We start from the raw sequence: 4,755 nt of genomic DNA, 5'->3' as shown, positions 1-4,755 counted from the left end.
TATCATTTGCTTCACCTCACGAGTTATTTATACCACCCTGAGTCATCATCCACACACGTGGTTTTTATCTAGGGATATTTTTTATTTTTACTCCTCATCTCTTCTGGTTCTTCCTTTGCATGCTATGTGAAGCGGCTTAAAATATATTTCCCATTCAATTCATTTGCCTTTTTATATGCAGAAATAAATAGAAAGAATGCTTTTAAAATATCCTAAAATGATTAGATTTTCTTATGAAATATTCAAAATTATTTTTTACTGCAGTTTTTAGTTTATTAAAAAAATAAATAAATAATAAAGCTGGGCGGTGGTGGTGCACATCTTTAATCTTAGCACTTGGTAGGCAGAGGCAGGTGGATCTCTGAGTTTGAGGCCAGCCTGGGCTACAGAGTGAGTTCCAGGAAAGGTGCCAAAGCTATACAGAGAAACCCTGTCTCGAAAAACCCAAAAAGAAGAGGAGGAGGAGGAGGAGGAGGAGGAGGAGGAGGAGGAGGAGGAGGAGGAGAAGGAGAAGGAGGAGGAGAGAGAAGGAGAAGGAGAAGGAGAGAAGGAGGAGGAGGAGGAGAAAAGAAGAAGAAGAAGAAGAGGAGGAGGAGGAGGAGGAGGAAGAAGAAGAGGAAGAAGAAGAAGAAGAAGAAGAAGAAGAAGAAGAAGAAGAAGAAGAAGAAGAAGAAGAAGAAGAAGAAGAAGAAGAAGAAGAAGAAGGAAGAAGAAGAAGAAGTAGAAGAAGAAAGGAAGAACTAAATAGTTCTGGTTTAACATGATAGCTGTGCGAGCCTGCAATGCCATGAGAGCACAAAGAGCAGTCCGTTGAGTGCAGACATGGGGAAGGAGAGCAGGCTAAGCCCAGAGCAGCCGTGGAAAGCTCAGCTCATGAGGCCCTGGCTCCCTGTGTGAGCTTCTTATCAGAAATTCTCAATTACTGAACTCCAACAGGTGGAGAGAGATCATAGAGCCCTTGGTCAGCAGTTGCACTGGTTTGTGATTTGTGGCAGGCTGCCAAGTGTCTGCCTTGAAATTAAACAAATTGATACGTATTTCCCAATTAATTGGATCTAGAAAATAAAGTCAATGGGCTAAAACAGTTGTTCTGTTAGTGGTTGACTTATAAGGAGTAATTTAATCAAGTAATAGTTTTTATTGTTGTGCCTGGTATGATGAATGCCTGTCATCCCAGTATTCCAGGGGTAGAGACAGCAGGATCAGAGGGTTCAGGTCTGTGTGTGCCATATGAAACCCTGTCTCAAAGAAAGCAAAACAATGGTTAAAAAAAAAAAAAAAAACCACTCATTGGTGTGTTTAGCTACAATAAAAATAGAAACAAAAATTTCCCAGAATTATATAAGCTTTTGTTACGTGAATATAATTGAAAATGCTTTATAAAGGCCAGGTTCAGGTCCAGTGAAGGCAGGAGGAGCCCAAGTTCAAGAGAAAGATGGGACAGAGCAAGGGAGAAAGGAAGAGTAAAATGCTGAGGATACTGTACTGATAGGATGTTTGCCTAATAAATAAATAAAGCCCTGGGCTTGATTCCCCAGCACAGAAAACAGGAAATTTAGGACAACTTCAAAATTATGTGAAACTAAGATTCTTGGTTAATAGCAAGATAGGTTCTGAAATTTCTTGCTAATGGTATAGAGTAAAGGGCTCTGTGGAATGCTCGTGGACTTTTCACTAGGCATTTAAAATGCTGGGTAGAGGGTCTGGATATAAGGTCCTGTGGGGATAATTATGCAGAAATAGTAAATTCCCACTGATGGTTCACTATGAATAGCACCTTATAGTTAGAAACTTAGTAAATGCCATTAGGTAGGTAATTATTGCTCTGTCTTAATGGGTGTGGTGGTGGAGGTACAAGGTAGGCATTTTCCACTGCCATGTGCACAGCCCCCATCTTGGTCTGCTTTCAGAGTTCCGGACCCTCATCACAGAGGGAGGAGACATTAGTGCTGCCTGGTAGGTAAGGTTTTTCCCTGCCTTTATTCAGTGCAGAGCCACAGCAGACCAGAGCAGTAGTGTGTGCATGTGGGTATGTTTTACCACTGAATATGAAGCTCCTACTCTGCAGTGGGAGTCTACCTCTATTGTTGGAAACTCCTGATTTCTACTGTACTGCATATCCGAGTTACCTGTGATATCTCACTGGTTCACGGGCTGTCCAGAAACCACTTTTTGGAGCTCCAGGGAAGAGTTATTTTATCCTGAGATGTAGCAGAATCTTAAAAGTTCTTATTAATAAAAATAAACCTGGAGCCAGGTACTGGGGTGAATGCTGGATGATCAGAGAAGCAGAATAAGCCACAGCTTCCTCGCCTCACCAATTCCTCAGCTGATCCCGTTTCCTCAGACTGGAAGCCTCTGAGTCCTCATCCAAATGGATCTTAGCTGAACTGCTGCTCAAAAGCCTAAAAGCTTAACCAGCCTAGTTCCTGGTTTTCATGCCTTATATACCTTTCTGCTTTCTGCTCTCACTTCCTGGGATTAAAGACTCGCTTCTTGGGATTAAAGGTGCGAGTCACCATGCCTGGCGGTTTCCAGTGTGGCTTTAAACTCACAGAGATATAGATGGATCTCTGCCTCCCAAGTGGCAGGATTAAAGGCGTATGCACCACCATTTTTTGGCCTCTATATCTAGTAGCTGTTCTGTTCTCTGGCCCCAGATAAGTTTATTAGGGTACACAATATTTTGGGGGAACACAATACCACCACATGTCTCCTTACATTTCTAGTGCTTTCAGCTCTCGGCAGCTTCCTAGATAGCCCACCCTTATTCTGTCTCTAAGAATTGCAACAGGACAGAAATGGCAGAGTAAAGATAGGACCACCTGGTCTCCTGGTTTTCTGTGTATTAAGTTCCTTCTTAGCAAAACAAAAACTCTTCTAGCATCTGCCTCCTGGAGGAGAAAAAGGAAGTAAATTCTGCTTGTAATTGGGAGTAAGCGCCCATTGTCCTAGAATGATGAGGAGCAGTCAGGCGATGTCTACCTAAGGTAGTAGACAGCCTTTGTAGCCTCTTGCTCCTTTTTTTTTTCTCATTCTTTTAGCAGCATTTCCCCGTTTCCTCTGGAAAACTGAGCTGTCAATCACTTTTTCCCAACCCTCCTTTTCACAGGAATAGAGCACCTGACTCTCACAGTAGCCTAGAACCCTCACCTAGAAGGCAGGAGGTGAGGAACCTCAGTCTTGGAGTGGAAGCTACAGATGTGGTTCCAGAACTGAGGTCATTTCTCTGTCCTCAAAGTTATAGGTGACAGTTCTACAGCATTGACTGTGGTTTCTATATAGATGTGACAAAAAATGTTTGTGACCAAAGATGGCTTTCACACTTAATTTTAGCTAATAAATCCTCCTCTTCCTCCAGTTTAAATAGGTTTCTGTTGTCATTTATAAAGCAAGAAAAAAAAAAGACACATTCAATTTTGGGAAAAAACAATAAAATTATTGGTTTCCCAGGATGTGCTTATAAACACATGTGTAAAATATGTAGCGAAAGATCATGTGCACAAATTCAGTTACAAATAGCTATGAAGCCTGGCAAATTCCAAATCTGAAGGATGGAGTTGAGCTGGAGACTCAGGGGAGAGCAGATGTTCAGGTCTGAAGTCTGGCTTCTCCCAAGACTTGCTTAGGGAAATAGGTCTTTTGTTCTAGTAGGGCCTTTAACTGATTGGAGGAAATCTACCCCCAGCTGTCTGCTCTAAGTCCACTGAATGAAATGTTCATCTCATCCAAAGCATCCTTCCAGAGTCATCTAGAATATTTGACTAAATAACTATATGATGGCCCAGCTAGGTTGATACATACAATTAACCATTTCAAGTCCACACCTTGTCCGTCTTTATGAATCTCTCTAAATCATAATCTTCAAATAGAGCCACAACAAGGTCATAGTTCCACCCAACTCGGTATGCACAGCTGAAAGTCTAGCTCCAGAAGAGATTGCCAAGTCCTTCCATGATAGTCTGGAGCCTAAGTGCTATAATGTAAAGTTAACAAAGCTTTATACTAATGTAGACATAACCTTATGTTACCTGTAGGAGATATGAGTGAAGAAAACTTACTGAGTATAAATATATGTATATGCACATATACACATACAAACATTTATGAGGAAGAAGCATGACAGTTATGGTTCTCATCTGACTGATCACATGCTTGTGGATGGTATTTACTCCTATTACTCAGCTCATATTTCCTTTGCCTTCAGCAAACAACTCAGCGGGGTGTGGTCTTGACCCGCTGAGGCAACCTCAACCTTCTCCTTGCACTGTGCCCTGTTAGCAGTCTTCTCTGGATTGCATTGCTGTAATTTCCCGTTGACATTAATCATAGGCGATGGGAAATGAAACAGATGTCCCCTTTCCGGATGCCTTCCTTCTTAGTTTTGTGAGATAGTAGTCCAATTTCTGCATGATAGGACCTTTCATTCTGCCTGACACTGTAACTCCCTTTGCCTTTTCTGCCTACTGATTTAGAGGCATGAGCCGCCCAGAGCAGCAGGGTGGCAGTCACCTTCTGGGCCAATAGAATCACTGCTGTGTGTCCCCATACAGGTTTTCCTTCCTTTGGGACTAAGACCTCCAGATCAACTGAGCATAAGGAAGCAGAAATTTTGCTTGTGTGTCACTAGGGATAATAGTTATTAATTGTACCCAAATGGAACCCCTGTTCTGGACCTTTGAGCCTTGCCCATGGTAGAAAGTATCACATACTAGTCACAGACATTGTCACTAGGGATAATCGTTATTAATCGTA

This window comes from Peromyscus maniculatus, chromosome 3, assembly GCF_049852395.1.
Source record: "Peromyscus maniculatus bairdii isolate BWxNUB_F1_BW_parent chromosome 3, HU_Pman_BW_mat_3.1, whole genome shotgun sequence".
Taxonomy (NCBI): domain Eukaryota; kingdom Metazoa; phylum Chordata; class Mammalia; order Rodentia; family Cricetidae; genus Peromyscus; species Peromyscus maniculatus.
Note: the sequence above shows the minus strand (reverse complement) of the source record.